This window comes from Mus caroli, unplaced genomic scaffold (assembly GCF_978045245.1).
Source record: "Mus caroli unplaced genomic scaffold, Mus_caroli_1 scaffold_12, whole genome shotgun sequence".
NCBI lineage: Eukaryota > Metazoa > Chordata > Mammalia > Rodentia > Muridae > Mus > Mus caroli.
In genome coordinates this window covers 108225404-108250648 of record NW_028227267.1, presented here as the reverse complement: position 1 = coordinate 108250648, position 25245 = coordinate 108225404, and the positions used below count along the sequence as shown (strand labels likewise).

Genomic DNA, 25245 nt, shown 5'->3' with positions numbered 1-25245 from the left:
TTGGAACAGGAACTATCAACTAGGAAAACACCCTACCATATAGGCCTCTTGAATAAGCTGTACTTCATTTTATTGATAGATGTTGATCTATTAATAATGGTTAGTAATATTAACCCACATCTAGGTTATTGTTAAAATAAGCTTTCCATGGGTGATGTTCTTTTTTTTTTTTTACAAAAATTTAGAAAAATTCCCAATTAACTGTAATATATTTGAACATTAGAAGTTATCTTTCTTAATTATATTTGAATTTTTCCTAATGCCATGAACAGAATCATTATTTTGAATTGTCCTAGATGAACCGATTTCAGAAAAGAAAAAAGGAAATCAATGGTGCTGGTCTAAGCACAGAGATTCACAGCTCATACACAGGGATGTAGAAGATAAGGGGCAACATAATGGGAATTTTCAGGTGAAGAGAGTGGTTGACTTATTACATAAATTAGTAGGATTTATGATACAGTGCAGGTTGAGTGTTGGTAAATAAAAAAAAATATATTGGTAAATTACAAATAAGGAAACACCAGCATTCAGGAAGATTCTGGCTAATTCATCCTAGCAGAAGTCAAGTTGCAGCCAATCAAACTGATTAGACAACGAAGGAAGGATTTTTTGCTAAAACCAGAATTTACAAAGAATGTTCAAATTCAAGATTAGAAAAAGTTTCTGAAGCCTGACTTAAGTTTATGAAAGCAGACAGTATTTGTCAGAATGAAGACGTTGCCAATTTATGTACACCAGATGCTTTAGACAGGTTTTATGGTTAAAACGGGAAATTATTGCCTCTCGATGACAGTTTAGAGTCTTAACAGAGCAGAACCTCTGCTTCTTTAAAGAAAAGAATGAATCTTCATCTACAGGCACAGGAAGAGAAATGTCTCTTTTCCCCAGACTCTGAAAACATAATGTTGTAATCTGCTTAGCCCTTTCAATTATTCTAGTACTTTTCTGCCTCAATCCTGCCACCTGCTGGTACAGTAAGCAGAAAATTGATGAAAAATTAAAGTTAATATGACCTTTGGAATACAATGAAGTTAAAATACATTTAGTTTGCTTGTTTGTTTTGCTTTTTTTCCTTTTGCATTTTTGGTATGATGGAGAGAAAGAACATGGTGTTGGATGGATCAGAATGTGGAAAGGATCTGGACAAAATAAAGGGATTGAAATAATGTCAAGATACATGAAATTGTTTTAAAAAAGGATTACATTTAAAATGATTTAATAGTGAATTTTCAGCTTTCTCAATCAATTGCTCAGACTTTACATGTTTTTACAACATTACATAAATATATTGAATGAAGAAAAGAATAACAATAAATATCTTAAAGTGACTCTGGAAATGTTTTCCTTATACAAGTTCAAAAAGACTTAATTTTCAAATAAGTGATTTCTATGACATAAGATTATACACATACAAAAGTATTTTTTATGGAAGTTTTAATAATGAATCCAAATATGGCTATCCAAACTCTGAAAGAATTTTTTCTTCCTTCTTAGGCCAATTTCTGGCCTTCTATCATGCCTTCAATGCTAATTTGGACCAGAGAGCCAGCCACTGCAGAGTCACATGAGGAAATGCTATTGTATCCTGGCTGTACGATGATCCTACAGAAGGCAGAGCTAAATCTGTACCAGCACAAATTATAGGGGGACTTAATTATGGATTGCAAGAAAACATATATGATTATAATTTAGGGAATTTAAAGAAATTTTTCCACATTTGGGAAGAAAATCTTTGTCTCACAAAAACTGATTCTTTTTTCCTTTGAGGACTGCACAGGCAATTATATACTCAGAAGCATAAGTGGTACAATACTGATTAAAAGCAAACGACACTTTGAAAAGACCACTTATTAGTCACAGGGCCTTCCGCCCCCTTACATCAAGATAATGTCTTGAAACGAAACACAGAATTTTCAAGACATAAAAATACTAAAACATTAAGAAATTAACATTGTTTCATATATAAACTAGTCATTATTCAGTCTTCTGCACAAATTACAAGTTCTTATTCTGATTAGATCAAAATCAGGAAAGTACATACAAAGTGTTACTTGAAGTGGAGGTGGAAGGGCAGCCTTTGAATGAGCTCACATCAAGGCCCTACTTCTAATTACACAGTATAAACAAAGATTCCTTACCTTCAGGTAAGTTACCTGAACAGGGAGACTGAGAATGGGAGTATTACATAACTTGGGTGGGCTGTGGGAATCATTGCAACCTGAGAAGAGGGGAAAAAGTAAGAATACAATGGAGACTGGAAATCCAAATCAAGATTGGATTCTTGAGATAAAATTAATGTCCCTAACATGATTGGTGAAGAGAAATTTTTAGGGAGATCCTCCAAAAATCATTGAAGTTCTCAGCAAAGAGGAAAGAATAGGTTAATGACCTCCTGTCTAAAAATTGAATACCAGAAGGAGATATATAACACAGATAGATATATATATATAACACATATATATAACACAGATATATAACACACACACACATGTGTGTGTGTGTGTGTATAGACACACATATCTAACTGTATATATATATATATATATATATATATATATACGCACACATATATATATGTAAGCCAATACTCATTAAGCAAATAAAAATTTACACATCAAGCCTTTAAATTAAAATTGCATTTTTCAGTTAATCATCCAGATCTATGATAAGCACATAACACCTGAAAGTAGAGTCAGTGAAAGACAAGAGTCTAGACAAAATAGAAAAAATTACTAGCGCCGGGTGTGGTGGCACACGCCTTTAATCCCAGCACTTGGGAGGCAGAGGCAGGTGGATTTCTGAGTTCGAGGCCAGCCTAGTCTGCAAAGTGAGTTCCAGGACAGCCAGGGATACACAGAGAAACCTTGTCTTGAAAAAAACTGAAAAGAAAAAAAAAAGTACTAGTAAAAGCAGGCTACACCTGGAAAAGTGTATAATCTGAGCCTATTTATTAACATATATAAGGCACTCTATTTATAGACACTAGGTAAAAGATTACCCTAATTTTTTTGTTTAGTTGTTTGTTTCATTGTTTTTAAGCCGTGTTAATGTTGAACAATAGACCTAATGATTAGGAACTTGTTGTAAATTGATGGAGGACAAAGAGAAAGAGCACCTAAATGTCAATTATGAGTCAATGGGAGGTTATTATAAGAGAAACATGCACCACGATCTCTCAAGGTTATTATTTGGACAACTGATATCTAAATACGAATGGCAAGCTGTGTGGTATTTAGTGATAAATTCTATCATTTTGTAGACCTATGAGTATATTAGAAAATTAACATCTATGGTTACTGGTAAAAGCGAACAGTATAGCAAAGTTATACCAAGTTTTCTGGAAAAGGAATTGTGTGTATCTCTAAAAGTTTATATGAAAAACACTTGTAAACTAGATTTATTCTTCGTTGAAATTCATTATTTTATTATTATATTTTTCATGTAAATATCACATTAAAGTCTTTTCATTATTAATTAGTGATTTTATTTATTTAAACCCAAAATGTTACCCCTTTCCTTGTCCCCCTCCCCTTTGTCTCAGAGAGAGTACCTCTAGCCAGCTATTACTCCACCCTGGTGTATCAAGTCTCTACAGGATTAGGAGACTCCTCACTCACTGAGGACAGACAGGGCAGCCTTCTGCTACATATGTGCTGCTGGGCCTGGTACTAGACCATTGGTTGGTGGCTCACTCTTACTGCAATTTGATATGTTATGTTTGGTAGAGATCAATGGGAGACTTGCTGTTTTCTGAAGAGAAATGAAGAAGGAGTGTCTGTGAGTGGGAGAGGAGCAGGAGAGTGGGTGGACAGGGAGGAGAGGATGTAGGCGAAATTACTCTCCGGATGTGGGTTTTCTGGAGCCATCTTGGCATCCCCCCCACGGCTCCTACATTTTTTTTCTCTCCACCCTCCTCTGCATTCCACAAGCTTAGCCTAATGTTGAACTGTCGTTCTCTACATCTGTTCCATCAGTTGCTGTAAGTAGCCTTTCTGATGACTTCTTGTAGTCACCAATCTAGGAGTATAGCAGAATATCATTTGAGGGGCAAAGTGATGAATTAGAAAAAAAAATTAAGGGAAAGACACAAAGATAGGATATACCCAACTCCTATGAGAACAGACAGGAAAGAGAGGATACTAAGGGTAGCACAGAGAAAGAGAAGAGGAGGAAGGAGTCAGAGCCAGTTGTATTAGGACAGTTCTACAAAGACAGGTTGCAGAGAGAACAGGCTGGCACAGGTGAAGACCCATAGAGGCAGAGAAAGAGAAAGAGCCAGAAGATTAGAATAAATTGCCAAAGTTAGTATGACACCAAGCAGAGCAATTCAGTCAGACGCCAAGAAAACTTGAATTGATTCAGGCAACTTAAGAAGAGTTGAGCTAGCTGGGCAGAGGTGGTGCACACCTTTAATCCCAGTACTTGGGAGGCAGAGGCAGGCAGATTTCTGAGTTCGAAGCCAGCCTGGTCTACAGAGTGAGTTCCAGGACAGTCATGGCTACAAAGAGAAACCCTGACTCGAAAACAACAACAAAACAAAAAACAAAACAAAATAAACAACAAAAAAAGGTGAGTTAGAACAGCTAAGTTGAACCAGCCACCCAGAGTTCAGAAAGACCTAGAAAGGGTGAACCCATTCAGCAATAAGCCTCTGAGATAAGAATTACACCTCGAGGATAAACATTCCTTTTACAAAATTCAATATCTATTAAAATTCAAACACAATTTTTGTTATCTTATTTTGTTTTGTTTTGTTTTTTTTCAGAGCTGAGGACTGAACTCAGGGCCTTACACTTACTAGGCAAGTGCTCGCTCACTGAGCTAAATCCCCAAACCCTCAAACACAATTCTTATGGACCTTGAAAGAACAATATTCCACTTCTTACAGGCCTTTCTGTTTATTTTACAGAAAGAAAACAAACAAAAAAACCCTCCCAAAACCCCAAGATAGCCAAAACAAACTTGTACAATAAAAGTACTGGCAGTATGACATTCCCTGAAATCAAGCTCTGCTGCAGAGCTATAGTAATAAAAACAACATGGTATTACAGAAAAACAGACTGGCTAGCCCGGCGTGGTGGCGCACGCCTTTAATCCCAGCACTTGGGAGGCAGAGGCAGGCGGATATCTGAGTTCGAGGCCAGCCTGGTCTACAAAGTGAGTTCCAGGACAGCCAGAGCTATACAGAGAAACTCTGTCTCGAAAAAAACCAAAAAAAAAAAAAAAAACCAAAAAAAAAAAAAAAATAGACTGACTAAGCAGTGGAATTAGATTGAAGATCCAAAACTAAGTCCATACACACATGAATACATGTTTGTTTTTGATTTTTGTTTTTTTTTTTTTACAAAGAATCCATAATTATATAATGAAAAATATTATCTGAATGTTGGCATGTAGAAGAATGCAAACATATACATCTGTTATAGCATCTGTTTAATTTTATTTTTTTATTTTTTTTTTTTTGTTAAATAAGGTACAAATTTTATTGATTTGGGTTTGATTCACAAATTACAGTCTAGCCATATGGATAAATTCTAACCACTTAGTGGAAATTCATGTTTGCCATGTGCTTCAGTGACAATCCATTTCATATCAGTGTTTGTTAGCAGCATCAATGTCACTGATGGAGAACACTGATGGATCCTGTTTCAGTGTTCTGTTTACTGATTACAAAACTTTTGTTGTTGGTTTTTGTTGCGGCCCGCCCGCGGTCCACAACACGAACGGTTCACTGAGAATGGCAGTTCCCTGCAAAGAGAGGTAACTAGATAGGGCGGAAGAAACAATGGAGTCAAGACAACATTCGGATCAAGACTCAATTTAATATTTCCAGACACTCAGTTTATAAAGGAAGGGGGAGGGAACCCAATTTCCCGCCAAGTAACTCAGGGTCCAGTAGCAGGACGAACACGTGTGTGCCTCCAGGCAGCAAGGTCAGGTTCCAGCAGTGGGCGTGGCAGGACGAATGAGCCGGTAGCTCCACCCTAGAGCAGGCAGGTTCCAGGCTGGGGGGAAGGGAGACCACATTTCCCCCCATTAGATAACAAAAAAAAAATAAAATAAAAGGGGTGGCCTGTGGCAGAAAAATTATCTATGTTCAATAGTTCTGCCTGAGTTCCTAGGGCTAAAGAAAAAACCTATTTCCGTGGGATTCCCTAACTATTCTAATGGTAAACTGTATCTGGCTGAGACTGTCTTAAAAGCACTGACTGAAATACCAGCACTGGGCTGTAGGCTCTGACTTTATAATGCTAATTAGTGCTGAATAGGTAGCTACCTGTTTGCCTTTTAAGTAGGGCGTTGGAACCCTGGCTGAGTTTAGCTAAACAATTTTAGAATAACACTGAACTGATAATTATCCACAATTTTGGGTGACAGGCAGGGGAACAGTGAGAAGAGGTTAAGACCAGCTCTTTAGTATAAGGCCAATTGGCTTTTTTATTATTTGGGTGGGAGGCAGTGAAGGGCTTGCCCTTACGACAGCAAGGTCTCCAATCTCTCTCCCCCCTATTAATTAAGTTTAAATAGGCAATGCATAACAGAGGTGATCAAATGATTTTCTCATCCGTAGGTGAGTGGGCCTTTAACCTTGACTTGGGTGGACATTAACCTGATTCCTCCTGTGAGTATTGTAACAACTCACATCTGTGGCTCTTGGTATCTTTTGGGGAGGGGAGGCAGAGCCGTAAGTATTTTGGTTTTTAGCTGGAGTCAGATACCAACCTCTTTCAAATCAGGTGTGTCGCACAGGGAACTCAGAAACGGTCAAACTGGACCTTCCCTCCGCAGTGATCTCCTGCGCCAAGCGGTACCCATACCGTATTCATATGATTATGAATCAGTATCGCAATTCTGAGTTATTGCGAGGTCTCTATGTGAGACTTGTCAACCTCAGATTTAGCAAGGCCTAGACAAGAATTATGTCAGTATTAACACCATTAATTTTGGTTAAAATAGGAGCTGAAAGTCTTTCCTCTTCATCCCTGTTATTCCCAGTAGCCTGAGGAACTAAGGACACCTTGCGGTAACAGCAAGGGTGAAAAGCCAGAGGCCAGTTAAGGGACTAAGCCTATATCTATCAAAATAAGAACTAATCTTTGTAAATATATATGAAATTTCTACTTCCCTAGCTCTCCTGGTAAATCTAAATCTTATCTTAGACTGAAAAGCCACATGCTGGGATGTCCCTGGAAGGGAGATTAGCAGAACCACCTGTTTGCTCTTAGGGGCGGAGAACCGGAGAATGTAGATTGACCTGCTTGAGAGAAGGAAGAATACTAAACAATTAGAGTGTAGTAATGTAAATTTTCTGTTTGGAGAAGTCAAGGTACTTTATTTGGATGCAAATTGTAAAGCTAAAGTTAATCTCCGGCCTCTTGTAGGGGAATTGGCTCAGAGGAAACAGTGTTTTTTGAGAGCTTCCACTCCCAGCTCAAGAGGAATTTTAGTCTGTAGAATGATACTTACGAGGAGAGACAGAATCTGTGTTTACCTGACGAATTAATCTCTCTGGTAGCCACCGTGCTTCATCTTCATCTCGTGAAAAAACACAAACCGAGCCTCTTCCCCAGATTAGGACTGGATCTGGACCCTTCCATTTATTAGTCAGGGGGTCCTTCCATTTTACCAATGCATAAGAATTAGAAGTAACTGGGTGCCAGTGGCGTTCCGCTGCAGACTGATCTTTAATGTCAGTTTGCAAAAAGTTTAGGACAAATAAGGTAAAGGCAAGATGAGCCTTTGGTGACCTTGGGGGATATGCTCTGAATTAACTTTGCTAGGTAATTTAGAATATAGGAATCTCTAATAATTGAACTGAATATTAGACCAGTCTAAGATTGAGTTAGAATGGCTGGTCACACTGAAGAAGAGTGAAAAATCATTATGACTCTATTAAATGACTAATTTTACTAAGTCTGAATATACAGTCTCTGATGTACTATTGCCATAAAGTTAAAAGGCTAGAAGCTAGTCTAAACTGGAAAAATGACAAGTAAGGATGGATCTAAAACATGAATTTAATCTTTTAGTCCTTTTAATCAGGACACTGAGTTAACTTACCTGTCAGCTCAGCACACGAATTACCAATATGCTTCTGTAGAGTTCTGTGGAGAGAACCTGTTTTTCCCTTTCCTAATAAGGTAGCTGTTTTAGGATTAATCTATAAGCCAATAAGTAGATCCTTTTAAGATACTAAAAAGCACTTATTAAATTTGACATTTTAATTTCAAATTTTGAAAATAAAGGTATGTTTTAAATAGTGTGCATGGAAATGCACTAAATAGTATATATGGGGATACAATTTCTCTCTTTTGTCTTTTAAGAGGTTAAAGTTTAAAATTTTACAATATCTAACCTTTTGAATTAATAACTTTTTGGACAAAACATTTTAAATATTTGGCTGTAAAGGGGCAGTGACTAATTGCACTTTCAATTATTTTTCTTAATGAAAGGTTGTAACTAGAAGGCTAGAAAAGTTATTAAGAGTCACACGTGCATAATTTATTTATTTATTAACTAGAAATATGTATAAGCAATTGTAAATTTGAGAATTAATAGTATCTGAGGGACGAACAATTTTAAGTAATTATGAGCTCAGAGATATAGCATTGACTATCAATATATAAATTAAGGTTTGATTGTTCAGCATTTTAAAACACCATCTACAGCACACAACCAGATTATTTGTGCTGGAATAGGGGCAACTGTGTGTCTTAAGATTCCGCCCCACAGCAGCTAGTTGGGCCCACGTGGCCAACGATCGGCTGGGAGGATGAGAAAAATGACTTTACAATAATGTTTTTTCTGGCCAAAGAATTGTCTTGGGCACAACTAATTTTCAATTACCAATTAACAACAATTATAAAAGCTTTCTTTATTTTTTGTAAAACCTTTTGCAGCAAATCAAAACACCAAATAACAAAAGGATACTGTCTCTGAATCTTTTGGGTGAGAGCAAGGATTTAAGGTAAACTTCCCTTGAGAAGCATTAGTTAATAAAATATTTTCCACTTAGGAAACAATATATACTGAAAGATTAAAACTTTTGGCTTCTTGTAAAGAAGCAGAAACAATAAACATTTTTCTTACATAATGTAAAGCTATATTAGCCATACGTAGAGGCAAAATTTTTTAGTGATTACCAGTTTACTAGAAGCAAAAATCTTTGAATTTAAGCATTATTTTAAACATCTGAATAGATCTGTAATACTGTTAAAAAGAAATTTTCTTGAACACAGGGAAAAACTTTTTTAGGCATTGTTTGCAAAACAAAAGAAAGGGCCACAAGCCGCTCTGGGACTGCCCAGAGCCCTGTATTGACTCAAAGGTAAAATACTTTTTAATCTGAGCATTAATCTTAAATTTGCAATCAAACTGCAAGCTGCAGTCAATGGAACAATGGCAGTTTTAACCATAATTTTTAAGTTTTTGTGCAAGGTTAGGATAATACTTACAACTTTGGGAAAGCAAAACCTATGTTTAAAACAATTTATCACTGTTAAAATCAATATTAGAAGCATTACTATCATATTACGAAGTTTGGATATCAATTAATACCTATGAATACCTATTAAAGCAAGCTTTAACGCTTTAATAAAGAGGCATTGCTTTATATCTTATCTTAAATTTTACTATTTAGGATAGGAACCACATTAATCATTATCTAAACTAGAAATATCTTAAGAGACTCAGCCTCTGAAGCTTAATCTCAAACTTTAACTCGCTTCAGGGCCTCACCAACTTTCTCTCAGGTTCCACAATCTATCGTTTCTTCTTCTTTGAACCATGGACAACAGCTATCTATCTTATCTAAAAAATTTCTGACTTTGAACCCTTCCTTCTTCCACCTAAGCAGCTTTCTAAAAAACTGTGGCACACCGCCTGTCTCCGTATCTAGTTCCGATTTACGAACTGCTGACCCCAAGTAGAACCAGTGTTGGGTCAGCACTGCTTCAAACTTGTTCGTATCCTACTGCATCCTCAGCAACATTTTACAAAACTGAAATTTTTTAGGCTAGCGCTAGCATGTGTACCTGTCCGTTGCTCCGATGCTCCTCCGATACGACGATTCTTTCCTTCCTTGTGGAGCTCCACACAGCAATCGTTTCTCTTAGCATCTCTCTGCCATTCTTCAGGTCCCAGTTCTGGCGCCAACTGTTGCGGCCCGCCCGCGGTCCACAACACGAACGGTTCACTGAGAATGGCAGTTCCCTGCAAAGAGAGGTAACTAGATAGGGCGGAAGAAACAATGGAGTCAAGACAACATTCGGATCAAGACTCAATTTAATATTTCCAGACACTCAGTTTATAAAGGAAGGGGGAGGGAACCCAATTTCCCGCCAAGTAACTCAGGGTCCAGTAGCAGGACGAACACGTGTGTGCCTCCAGGCAGCAAGGTCAGGTTCCAGCAGTGGGCGTGGCAGGACGAATGAGCCGGTAGCTCCACCCTAGAGCAGGCAGGTTCCAGGCTGGGGGGAAGGGAGACCACAGGTTTTTGGTTTTTTTTTGGTAGTGTGCATTTTTAATCCAACACTCAGAAGACCAAGGCAGGATGATCACAAGTTCAAAGCCAGCCTGTAATTCACAGCAAGACCCTGTTACATAAAAATGAAAACAAAAGCAGAGAAAAAGACAGACAAGTCGCTTTATATAATCACATAACATTAACATTTCATGATGTATGTATCTAAGGGAATGAACAATCTCCAAATGTCATATATTTGGTCTGAATCCCCATTTACCTACGTTATTTTCTTTTTCTTTTTCTTTTTTTTTTTTCCTTTTTTTTTAATTAGGTATTTTCCTCATTTACATTTCCAATGCTATCCCAAAAGTCCCCCATATCCACCCCTCCACTCTCCTGCCCACGCACTTCCCCTTTTTGGCCCTGGCGTTCCCCTGTACTGGGGCATATAAAGTTTGCAAGTCCAATGGGCATCTTTTTCCAGTGATGGCCTTCTAGGCAATCTTTTGATACTAATGCAGCTGAACAACACTCTTCTTAATGATACCTTGGTCAAGGAAGGAATAAAGAAAGAAATTAAGAACTTTTAGAGTTCAATGAAAATGAAGCCACAGCATACCCAAATTTATGGGACACAATGAAAGCATTTCTAAGAGGGAAACTCATAGCTCTGAGTGCCTCCAAAAAGAAACTAGAGAGAGCACACATTAGCAGCTTGACAGCACACCTAAAAGCTCTAGAACAAAAGGAAGCAAATTCACCCAAGAGGAGTAGACTGAAGGAAATAATCAAACTCAGGGGCGAAATCAACCAAGTGGAAACAAGAGGAACTATTCAAAGAATCAACCAAATGAGGAGCTGGTTCTTTGAGAAAATCAATAAGATAGACAAACCCTTTGATCTTTGAGAAGGGAGCAAAAACCATCCAGTGGAAAAAAGACAGCATCTTCAACAAATGGTGCTGGCACAACTTGCTGTTATCATGTAGAAGATTGTGAATTGATCCATTTCTATCTCCTTCTTGGCCTTTTGGCTAAGATCAAGTGTAGTATCTGTTCTTATCAGTCTTTTATGTTTTCAAATGAAAAAAAATGTAATAGTGAGTTAGTGTGTGGTACATTCACCTTCCCTTATCCAATTTGTTAAAAACATGTTGCTGATCATATTAATACAAGAATTAATCCTATAAACAATTAATTATCCATATTGCTTTAATTATCACAATTTTTAAAATGATCATTTTAAAATATAACCTGTTCATTATGATTTGTCAATTTTCGGTTATGTAGATTTTATTCTAAATAAACCTTATAAGTGATTCATTTTACCTCAAAGGAAAGCTTGTGCACCATAAGCCTTGTTTTATTGTTATGACTCAGCTCACAGCTTAAACTACATAGACTTCATTTGTTATAACAGGAAGGTAATCATGTTGTTCTAAAGTAGTTTAAAATGCACAAACAGTTTGTATACGAGGTAAAATAGTGCTCTCAGAACAAGAAGTCCTTCCTGATATTTGAAGGGAAGTCAGTCATGATGAGCAAGTGTGAAACATGTGATGGTTATATTAGGAATATTTTGCACATTTCTAGATTCATGCATGTAACTGTTCCTCTAACTGATGCCTGGGCGTTTGAGTATTTAGTTGTCAGACTAGAAAACAATTTGAATTCTAATTTTACCAGCACTACACTATGTTTAGGAGCTAACTCTCACCCAATGGTACATACATATATGTTCCACTTTCCTAAATGTCCTTATAACCATTGTGTTTTCCTAGATACTAAGTAATATAAATTGGTTGCCCAATGTTTCTTGATATATCAGGTACTATTTCTCTAATTGATAATATTAAAGGTGATTTTGTTATATGACCATTATTGAGAAGTGTATTTTAATTATTTTACCAATTTCTTATGGGATTCTGTGTATTTTTTCCTCTTTTCTTGGTTCTTGGAGGTTTTATTTTTTAAATTTTGCTAATAAGTAAGTCAATTTTTTTTCCAGGAAAATCATGCAGTTGTTAAACTTTAACAAAGTATCTGGATAGAAAATTTACTCACAGTAATTAAATCCCTCCTATATATAAATGACAAATCATCAGAGAAAGAAAATTAGGAAATGAACACCTTTGACAATAGTCTCAAACAATTAAAGATATCTTGAGGAATATATAACTAACCAAGTGGAAGAATTGTATGATCAAAACCTTAAGTCACTGAGGAAAGAATTTGAAGAAGATATCAGAAGATATACATATCTCTCATCCTTACAGATATAGAGTATTGATACAGTAAAAAGAGGTATGGGATGGGGAAGTGTTGGGGGACAGTACAGGAGAGGGATGAAGACTGGACTGTAAAAGAGAATTAAAGAATTTTTAAAAAATCATAGTTCTACCGAAAGGAATCAACAAATCCAATGTAACAAACATCAAAATTCTTACATCAAAATTCAAAAGCTTACATCAAAATTCTTCTACTATTCTTCACAGATCTTAAGAAGATAATTTTCAGCTTCATACAGAAACACAGAAATAGCCAGAATAGCTAAAACAACCAAAAAACAAAACAAAATAAAACAAACAAACAGAAGACCATTAGGATAGAGATGAAGATCAACCATTATAAATTAGAACTTATAAAACTGAGAATCTTCTGCATAGCAAAGGATCCAGGCTTTCAGACAAAAGAAGCCTACAAAATGGAAAATTATTTTTCCTATACCTAAATATCTTTTAGAGAGCTACTATCCAAGAAACACAAGGAATTAAAGAAAACCTAGATATCGAAAAAACAAATAATCTGACTAAAAATGTTAGACAGCTCTAAGCAGAGTTCTCAGAAGATAATGAAAAACAAAATGATTGAGAAAAGCTTACAGAAATATTTCAAATCTTTATTCATCACAAATGCAAATCAAACTATTTTTAGATTTTATCTTTATCCTGTCAGAATGAGTAAAAACATGAAAACAACTGTTCCTATTGGGAGGATACAGAGTAAGAGAAATATTCTTCCCTTGCCATTGGCACTGAGAACTCATACTGTCACTATGGATATCAGTCTGACTGTTATGATTGGTAATATACCCAAAGGAAGTTTTGCATGACCATGGAGACACTTACTCAACCATGTTCGTTGCTCTTCTATTTATAAAAGGCAGAAATTTGAAACAAGGTTGATCTTTCTCAGCAGATTAGTGGTTAAAGAAAATGTTGTTCATTTAGAGAATAGAACATTACTCAGCCACTTAAAAGTAAATATTTAAGGCAAATTTATAGAACTAGAAAAATTATGCTGAGTGAAACAACCCATACTCAGAAAGACAAATATGATAATATTTGTTTACACTGGATATTAGCTATAAGCCAGCTGCAATTCATAGATCCACAGAGAATATACATATAGTAAGGGCCTGGGGAAATAAATAGATATTGCCCCCAAAGATAGAACTAATATATAGTTATGGATATATGGGGGTGGTAGTAGATATGAAGACCAAGTGGACAGGAGGAGGGAAGCAGGGGAGCAGAGAGGAAATATGGGGAAAGGCAGCTAAAATTAAAGACCACTGTAAAAACCTAATACAGTAGACTCTTTCTAATATAAATACATGTAGGGTGGAGGTCTCTTTTAATATATAAATAATCGGAGGGGCCAGATAACTGGTTATCTCTTTTCACCAAATAAAGCTTCTTTTACCTAGATTGAGATACATCTATTTGACTTGTTGGCCAAAGGGGCTTCATGCAAAGCCCCAACAAGTCAGCCTGTTTCACATACTCTCCTCAAACTCTTGACAAAACTTTTGTTTGCATAGAGGAATGCCAGTTCTATGTAGTAATCAGTTGACTTCTCTTTGCTAAATGGGATGAATATGTGTTGTCTTCAGCAAGCAACTTTGGTACAGGCATCTACTCAGTAGATGAGATAGCGCCAACCCTGAGACGAGACAGTCTCGGGACATAAGATAAAGCCAAATTCTATAGTTGTACTAAAAATATAATAAATAACATTTTAATACATTCAAGGATTAGTCCTTTGCTAATACATCATCAGAGAAGCTACCTCCTGGGGCAGAGAAGAACAAGTAACAAGAACAGGGCTCAGCAAACTCTCAGGAAGGAGAAGCAGAAACAGAACAGTAAGAGCCAAAGGTGATGGAGGTCACTGAGGAAGTGTGGTCCTCTAAATCAACAGGAATAATGTCCTTAGGAACTCACTGAGGAAGTGGGCACAGGGTCTTCACGGGTTTGGCCCAAATTAGAGTCAAGAGCTGAAAGGAAAAATGGACATGTGCACCAATCATTATCCTAGAAGCTACCTCATATTGATAGCCAATTATAAATAAATAAATAAATAAATAAATAAATAAATAAATAAATAAATAAATAAATAAATAAATTGATGTGCTTTTTGCTAAGGGAGTCACAGTGGGGAACAAATTCTAAAATATGCATAACTGCAAGGAACTCAGAGAAAGTTCCTTTCTTCATGGGGTTGGGTCAGCTCTCGATCTGTCCTTTTCTCTATAATTTTAGACTCACATTTTGCTTTTATTTCATTTTATCTTTGTTTCCTCTCTTTTTATACTACAGATCTTTTGGGTATGCAATATGGTTTCCAGTTTATATTTTCCTGGAGGGAAAGTGAGGGAAAGATAAAAATTCTATTTCGAGTAAAAGGAAAAAGGGAATTTTAAAACAACACTTAGTAGCAAAACTACTTAGTAACATGTATTTTCAGTTATAGATAATATGTTACGTGGTTCTGCACCAGGTCCTGTGAATATATATTATAGCTTTGAGCTTAGTGTTTTTGTGTGACTCCTGACTGTGAGAACTGTTGGGAGTGTAGTTCTTGTCCCTGTTGTTCAGGCTCTTTTTTCCTCTATTATATTTCCTCTTTGCCAGGCTTGATGTGATGGTTTTGCTTTATCTTACTAGTTTCATTTTGGTTTTATTTATTTTAGTTGTCTCCTAGAAGCCTGTTCTTTTCTAATAAAAGATTAAAAGGGAGTTGAGCTGGATGCGAAGGAAGGTGAGGATGGACTGGGAGAGGAATAAGGAGACTATAACCAGGATGCACTGAGTGAGAAAAGAATCTATCTTCCATAGAAGGAAAAGCACGAAAACACAGCAAAGAAAAACTAGAAGCAAACAAAAACTCATGTCAGGGAGTACTATATAAATTTAGAAGTTTATTTATTTATTATTAATAAAGTTAAACGTAAAGTGACTATAAAAGCAATTATAACTTTCAAGACCTGTATTTTAATGACCTATGATCTATTATGCTTCTATATGGAATTATTTTCTATATTGATGTATTTTACTGTTCATGTCTGTATGAATTATTTAGATATTTGTAATGATGAGCAGATTTATCAGGATATTATGTGGTTAAAACAGGAAGAGCCATTTGCTTTTGCATTTTCATTAGGCATGAGAGCTTTTGTTGCCCTGACTCTTACGTCCTTCTCCATAATGTTTGAAGTCAGCATTTTCCTTCCCATTGAACATTATGATACTAAAGTGCAAAATTTTATCTGTCAGAGAGAAAAATCTGAGGTTAACACTAAGGGCTTTTATTCTTTTCTAAGTCTTCTACTTTAGCAACCATCTAAGGGAAATTATCACTGTACTTAAAACAGTAATGCCCTTATATACAAATTGTATACAAATTATACAAAGTGTACAAATTGTAACATCTATTTACATTCATAACAAAACATTTTCATGTTTATGCTTTCTAACTATTTGTGTTTTCCTTAAATCACTAATTTATTTCATAAAATACAAGTTACAACAAGATACTAAAGGATGTTATTCAAAATATGTGTTTACAACATACTTATATTCAATAATTTATTGAATATTTTATTTATCAATTAGTATGTGGTACATGAAGCAACAATGGTTAAGTGAACCCAATAGTTACACACTTCTCTGTGTTCAGGAGGTTCCTTGTTATACCAATTTTTCATCTGTGCGTATAATGTATATCTGATTAGATCATTAAGATCTTCCAATATTTTGGTTGTGGTTCTAGCCTTTAAAAGTTGCGCCATGAATTCAGGCTCAATGCACTTATTTAGACCTCAAAGACAGTGTATATTGATGCCCATGCTGTCAGTGGGAGCCCATAAGGACACTTTCTGGATGGACAGGGAACAAGAAGCTGATTGCCCCAGAGACCTAAGGTAGAACCAAACAAATGACAGAGGGGGAGAAAGTCAACAAAATGATTACTAGTGCTATTTTGCTATATTCATAGATTTGTACCCAGCCCAGAGTTCATCAAAGAGACTCACTCCAGTAACCGACAGGAGCAGATACAGAGAAACATTAGGCAACTCTTGGAGAAACTCATCCAGGCTGGGGAGAATTGATTGAAGTTTTGTAGGAGCCAAAGGGGTGGTACAAGCAGGAGATCACGGCCCACATGATTCATAGAGGTTCCCAGAGTCTGAAGCAGCAATCATAGAGCCTGTGTGCCTGGGTCTGTGCTAGGTGTTCTGCATACACGCTCTGGTTGTTTAGCTTGGGTGTTTTGTGGAACTTTTAATAATGGGGGTGGGGATGTCTCTTTTCTACCCTTGGGACATTTTCCTCCTATTCAGACTTGATATGAAGCTTTGTGCTTAGTCTTATTGCATTTTGTTATGTTGGGTACAGTTAATATCTCTGGGAGCCCTGCTCTTTGCTGAAGGGAAAGAGAGAAGCAATGGATATAGGGGGAAGGGGAGAAGTCGACCAGCAGGAGGGTGGATGGTGTTGTATCAGGGGAGGGGAGGCTCTTGTCAGAATGTATTTTACAAGAGAAAAACAAATAAAAAAAAAATAAAAGCAACATTATCTCACAACATTTATGTCTGTGTCAGCTAAATATAAATACATGACTGGGCATCAAAGTCATATATAAAAGCTGAGTCAACACATCATACATATGTAATTGAGGAAAAAAACTCTTCAGTGTCTCAGATAAAACTGTCCTGCTTTGACATCCAGTGCTGTGATATCACAGTGATATAGTTCAGATAAAGAGAGGATATAATTTTGTCTGCTTTTTGAATTTGCTGTACTTTTTCTTATTCACTATTGTGGGTTTGGTATGTGTACAATACAAAGACAAGACAAGGCATTGTCTTACTGAGGTTGTCAGTATTTTCTGGGGACTAAAGCATCTTCTCTCAGGTTGTTGAGAAAAAGCCACTTTGCACTTCAAATTCAGGCAGAGCATCAGAAAATATTACTCAATGGATGTTTCTTTTTCTGATCCAATGGAAGCAAATATTTCATGCATTTTCTCAATAGAAAAAAGGAAATTCTGAACATTGTGTCCAGGCATCACTGCTGGAGATAAAGGCCGGCGAACTATCCTGCTCAATATTCCAGATTCCCCAGACCCTCCCGTCACAATTATTTTCTCTTTATTACTACTTAAACATGTGGCTTTAGTTTATGCGATTAGATCAATCTCTGACAGGGCCTATGATCCCGAAACATTTGAAAACCTGAAGGAGAACTTTCATTTCCTGTTTTTCTTATCTGATTCAAGCAGATGGGATTCATCAGACTTTCAGTACCATCACAGCCAAGCTTGCTAAGGGTTTTCTTAATTTATAAATCACTGTGACAAAGAATGCACAAGACAATCAACTGCAATTTGTTTTACAAGAAATAGTTTCTTTAAAAATGTTAATTGATCTCAGTGTACAGATATTAATTTTATAAAACACAATACAATGTAATCAAGGATGATAAAAAAAATCACACTCATATCTTCTCTAAGATATGATTACTTCCCAGTAGCACAATGATCGCTAATAAAAACTCAGGTCCTCAGGGTGTGACAAAGAGAAACATTTTCAGCTGGAAATAAAATCACAAAATAGGGAAACAGAGGATTAGTCCTTTCAAAGTGAACCAAAGCTCACAACACAAAGTCAGGGCTGATTAGAGAACAACCTGGCACATATACAGAGAGTTACATATCACCCAACTGTCCCTCACCTTTGACTGATATTTATTTAAGACAGAAGACGTTCAGAAGAAAGTCCTAGGTGTACTTGAATAAAAAATCATAGACATAATAAGTAAATTCTGAGATTATTTTGGGGTAAACCTTGTAAAGTAAGACCTACTTGAAGACTCCTATAGTCAAAATTAGCCCTCGAACATACTACTAAGGAGAAATCATTGCATGAATATACACACACACATACAGAAACACACAATATATAAACATATTTTCATATATATTCACATGTGAATATTTTTTGCATTTTTAAAAAAAATCCAATGTGATATATGGTAATGAATAACTTAAATACTTAAATTTTTATTTAAACTTTATTACAATAATAATGATAAGTGGTATCATTGTACAGTCACATTCGCCTTTAACACTTTTTTCATGATTTTGTTGTGTTTGAATTGTGTGATGTAAACTTTAGAAATGTGATAGTTATTTAATCTTTTATTTTTTCCATCTAGTGAAAGTAGAATAGAGTTTTTGTTTTTCTTTGAATAGTCATTTTATTTCCACATACTTTAGCTTGCAGGGAAGATTCTTAGAAACAGTAAACCATCAAACATTAATTGCTGAAATGAAAACAGTGACCATCAGAGATAGTAGTTGTACAAGTTGCTTTATTATCCAGGATGTAATTCAGTAAGCAAAAATCCCCAAATCTGTTTTTTTTTTCTATTGGATATTTTCCTTATTTACATTTCAAATGTTATCCCCTTTCCAGGTTTCCCTTTCTCCAGGAACCACCCTATCACATCCTCCCTCCCCTGCTTCTATGAGAGTGTTCAAATACCCACCTACCCACCCACTCCCACCTCTCCTCAATTCCCCTACACTAAGGCATCTATGGAGCCTTCATAGGACCAAGGAACTCTCCTTCCACTGATGCATGACAAGGCCATCCTCTGCTACATATGCAGCTGGAGCCATGTGTACTCCTTTGTTTATGGCTTAGTCCCTGGTATTTATGGAGGGTCTGGTTGGTTGATATTGTTGTTCTTCCTATGGGCTTGCAAACCCCTTCAACTCCTTCAGTCCCTTCTCTAACTCTGTGTCCAGTCCAGTGGTTGGCTGCTACTGTCTCTGGATTTGTAAGGCTCTGGCAGAGCCTCTCAGGAGACAGCCATATCAGGCTCCTTTCAGCATTTTAAAACTGTTATGGATATTTGATTTCTGCAGCAGCCAAATGATGAGTAGCATTTAATAGCATCTACCCAGTAAATTAATGTTGTAGCCACAGTTTTACTGCAAAAACAACTGTAGCTCTATCAGTATTGATAGGCCTAATTTAGTATTCACCCCAGCATATGCTAAAGAGAGGAAAAAAGAAAAAAAAAAAAACTCACAGGAAGAGCAGAGAAAAGAGATTTAATGACAAAAGACTTAATCGATGTGCATTTGAAATAAGTACAAATAAAAGTTTCCAACAACCCTGACTTAAGCCTCTCCTTTAAATAGAGGAATAATGGGTGTATTGTGATCAAGAAATATGCATAATTAAGCATATGAGAGAAGGTATTCTTTGTTGTTCTCTTCAAGATGTTCAAAATAGTTCTTATTGCTTTAGGTTATAAGTTTGTTCTTGGATGATGATCAACACTGTCCAGTACACAGACTCCTCACAATGGAGAATTGTCCTACTTTGCAGAAGTGTTGTAGGAAGGATGTTCTGTACCGTAAGCCTTTCCTCTTCCAGGTATCCAAGATGACAGAATGTTAAGAATGGTGACTAGAGACTTCTAGGCACTTATTAAGGATGCGGAAAACAACACTGTAAAATCAGACAGCAACAAAACTAATAAGTCTCAGAAGAATGCATCTGTTGCTCTTATGTGTGCCCCTTTGATGTCTACAGATAAGAATTCTTTGAGTGATTACCATACTTCTGTGTTAGAAGTATGACGGTGAACTGAAGTGAGACAGAAACAAAAGTCCAGGCTTTAATAACTCCATCGCCAGCCCCAAGTGAGCAGTCTGTGTTTTATAGCAATGGCAGGTTCTTAGTTTCTGTCACAGCACTTGCGGAGATGGCCTTGCCAACTAAAATCCGAGTAGAAAAAGTCGTTCAGTATTCTTTGGCATAAGGGGACATGTATAAAAATATGAATTTTCATAGAAAAGAGATAAGAATCTCCAGACAGGATTACAGCATATAGGTAATCTTATCAAGACAGAATTACAACATATTTTTAAAGGATAAAAAGTATGTATGTACACTGTTTAACCAAAACTAATTTAAACTTAAATGAAATTCACTCTTCCCATTCCCTCATTCACCCCTCTCTTTTGGACACAGACAAGGCTAATTTCTAAATTGAGAGACAGAGAAAATATTTCTCAACAGGGAGTACATGGTCATAGACAATTTTAATACGTTCCTTTTGTTATTGTGAAAACAATGGAATTATGCCTGCATGCCCAAGGCGAATGGACCCATGCACAATCTAACACAAATATTTCAGTGTTTCTCTACAAGTCCTAAAGAGGAACTCTAAATTTGAACTGCTTAAACTTTTTGACCTTGTGGGTTTTACACTCAGTATTTGGGGGTATTCAGTACTACTTGGTTTTGTAATAGCAGTTTGATTGTCACTTACTTCTCAAGGAATTATTTTCATTCCCCATTGATGACAACTAACGGTTACTCAATTTCATTATAACATTGATACCAAGTTACACAGCAAATAATGAGGCTCCTTATTAAGTTGATCTCTAGGATAGAGAGAACATAAAAGCAAAATATAACTCATTAAATTTAAAGTGATTATGGGTTCTTTAAAATACATATTTAATTTACATTGAAATGACTTAATTCATTAACACACTGATTGGTGTTCAAAATGTTCAGGACTTAAAATTTAAGCAGCCATTTGATATTCTGATTCTTTGCTTATTTTCTACAGACATACAGACACGAAGAAAAAATACAGACAAAACTGCATTTCTGTTGCTACCTAAAATTTGTCCCTCAAAATGTGAACATCGATTATAGGGTTAATGAGGCTCATTTCTCCTTGAGATTGGGTCTGCTCTGTTTATAGCACAACCCAAGTTTCCTGTTCAGCAACACACACTGAGTATAAGCTGAGCTGCTCATTCTCTGATTTCATGTGTGCTTTCATTCTGTTCGTCTATAAGGCCTTGCTTCTTGGCTGGCCTCTATCTCCCTTGGCTCTTACAGACACTCCCTGCCTCTTCTTCTGTAGGGTTTTCTGTGACAAACTTCTGAACTAGTTTCAAGTATGTTTAAGATTAGTACAATTAGTGGAAGTTGTCATATGTGAAATTCATAACCAAGCCCTTATAATCTTCATAAACCTATCTCAGTTTCCCAGCTCCAACCTCTGCTAACCACACAGCATTCTTGGATTTCATGAATTCAATGTTTTTAGATCTCCTTTTGTTCTCATTTGGTAATTTTGGTATAGAATAGAAGAAATTGAAATTGAAATTAAAATATTATATCTTTGAAAAGTCATTTTCCTCAGATATTAATAATAGGGTTATTTGTTGTATCATTTAATCTATACATTGATAAAATATTTAACATTTGTTAAATTCTTCATATTATTTTATGAGCATGAACAAAAAAATGCATTTTTTTTCTTCTTAATTTCCCATCAGGTGAAAATGCAAAGGAAAACAAAATTCTTACCGGCAACAACTTGTAGCTCTTAGATGTGCTTCCCAAAACTTCTGGGGTTTATTCAGAGGTGGAAACATCACTAATATTTAAAGAATGCATTTCAATGATGTTCATAAAATTATATGGTAGATTTCACAAGACATACATACATACAAAGGGTAAGCAGAAAGCTCTAAGGCCAACCAAAGTTTACACAACATGATACTGATATATGTGACCTGAAAGGGCCTTAGGTGGCTAACAATAGCTATGTAAGGAAATACTAGTCAGTTAACGGTGACTGACATAGCATAAACTGTTGTAAAGCTATTTATGAGAAGCAATAGTTTGGTGAAATTTTTTATATAATTGTGGCTTTCAGGTGAGAAATGAATGGCTTCGTTATTGCTGTCTCCTCTAATTACCATTCCATCTTTGGGTACTTGTCTTTGCAAGGTATATGTGTCACCCTGCCTTTGTCTGCACACACCTGTGTGCAACCTGTATATACCAGAATGTCCCTCTGAGCTTACTAGTATCAGCTTGCCTATCAACCTGTGCACCAGTGTCCCATTTGTTTATGGTTCCTTTTAGCAGTGTCTTTATCCTCCCAGGCTTCTCTGGTTTTAGGACTAGGATCACATAGTTTTGAACCATACATATATTAAAAAGTTTCTAGACAGGGTAGTGTGCTGTGTAACACTAGCATGAAGGAGCATAATGTAGAAGGAGCCTGAAAGTTCAAACTACCCTGGTTACATGTGGGATACTCAATAAATAAATAAATAAATAAATAAATAAATAAATAAATAAATAAATAAATAGAAAGAAAGAAAGGAAAGAAAGAAAGAAAGAAAGAAAGGAACAAATGTCTGCAGTTCCATAGTCTGCATTGTTTTATTTCCTTTTGCCCTTTTCTTTGTCATTAAAAATATAATAGTAACTTTAAAAATTCATTAATTGAGAAAACAAACTCCTGGTAATATTTAATCATTTGGAAAAAATCATAAATTTCAGGATATTAGAAATAATTACATATCTCTGCAGGTAGAAAATCACAACATTAAAAGAAACACTCCAGACACAGGGATAAAAGACACCAGCAGTGCAGGGATCAATAATATCAGCATGGAACTTTCTAGTCTGTTTAAAGGATTCACATGGAGTTGTTTCCTAGGCATTATAACCAACAAAATATAGTTTTAATTGATGTAACTATGTGCAAAGATGAAACATCATATTTTATGTTTCTGGTAGAAGTGAGAAATGGACACCTCAAAATGATCTTAGACCCTGAACCAAAATCCTAAGTGATAAATTTGGAAACTGGGACATTCTGGAAGACACACCAATGCAGTTTGGTATATGTTAAGCTTTCTCATAGTTAGATCTTGATGCTTTCTAATTTCCATCCCAAAGATGTAATAATAATGAACCAACTACCAGTCCTTATGCTTACTATATCTGTCAGAAGAGAGATATGATATGGCCAATGAGTCATTTCATTTAGATACTGCAATGAGATGTTTGAGAGGGTAGGAACTATTAATGAATAATTTTGGGTTATACAAGCACTGTTTCCAGCAGAAGAGAACATGAGAAATCTTATTTTAAAATAGAATATGGAACCATGCCTGTTTCTTCTAAGAAATGCTACAATAAAATTCATTCTTTAGATTATATAAATCATTTCTCCTCTGATTAAAATTAAGTAATCATATGAAAACTTGAAAGACATTCTATGAAATCCTTTTTCTTTTCACTCATACTCTACATGTATTTTTAAATTTTTATCTACACAAATTAAATTTATTTTAATCATATTCTAAACTCCCCAAGTCCTTCAAAATCGTCTCCCTACCTTCTGTACCATAAGTTCTTTCTCGAAAAACAAAAACCCAATGCAATAGCAAAATCCAAAAAACCAAGAAAACAAAATAAAATCATACCCTAAAATGAAAATAAACACAATTACTCCTGAATTCTGGAACATGCCCTGGGAATTTTTAATCTACTCAGTGTTTCTCCATTGGCGAAAACTGACTTTCCCTTTCCCAGCAGATATAAGTGACAGTTTAGTTATGAATATTAGTTCATTAGTGGCTAGCTTTTCATGCATATATTCATTCGTTCTTTCATTTTTAAAGAAAATATAACACAATAAAATATAACAAGATGAATCAAAACTATCACATTAAAGTTGGACAAGGTAAACAAGGAGAAGATATCAAGCAAGGGCAGAACAATCAGAGACTCGCTCTTTCAGACACTCAGTGACTTCATAAAAACACTACATAGAAAGCTATAATATAAATGCAGAGGACAAGGTGCAGACCCATGTAAGCACTGTGCATGCTGCTTCTGTCTGTGAATTCATGTGAGCTTTGTCCATGTTGATTTAAAAGGGATTTTTGTCTTCCAATCTAGTTCTTCCAGTTTTTCTGCTTCCTTTTCTGCGGGTTTTCCTGAGCTGAGAAAGGAGACATCAGATGATGGAGATATTCCATTTAGTGTTGCGTGTTCAAAGATCTCTTGTTCTCTGAATAATAATAGAACAAGGGGCTTGATCTTTTCATCTGTTGCAGGAGGAAGCTTTGATGTTGATAGACAAACAGAGCCCTGATCTATGAGAATAGCAGAATATTATTAGGACTAATTTTTTTCCAGTACATTAAACAATTTCCCTCATTAAAACCAGTATGATGTAGTTTTGATGAAGGGTCCTGGGCTATCTAGTCTCAGATTACTTCTCACCAAAGCAGTATGGGTGTGGATTCTATTTGGCAGTATGAACTTAATTCAAATAAGTTACTCGTTAATTACTCCAGGGAGCTTTGTGCTACTGTTGCCTAGCAAGCATCACCACATTCTAATGAGAATGTAAAGGGAGCATTCATACATTGCTGGTGGTAGTGCAAACTCATATATTACTTTTCACAAGGCAAATGGCTTATGTTTTCCAAGAACTATTCGCTTCATTGTAAACATGGGATTCAGGGTAGAAGTGATGAATGACTAATTAAGTGGATTTTCAATCTTAATACAAGTTTGAGTAAATATAAAAGCTATCACTTCTTAATAACTTGTTGACTGAAAATAATTGCCCTTTTGGACAG

At 35.9% G+C, this 25245-nt stretch overlaps 1 pseudogene; it reads left to right on the top strand.

Moving 5' to 3' along the window:
- Nucleotides 1-11481: 11481 nt before the first annotated feature.
- Nucleotides 11482-11597, top strand: LOC115029346 (U2 spliceosomal RNA; annotated as a pseudogene).
- The last annotated feature ends 13648 nt before the right edge of the window (nucleotides 11598-25245 follow it).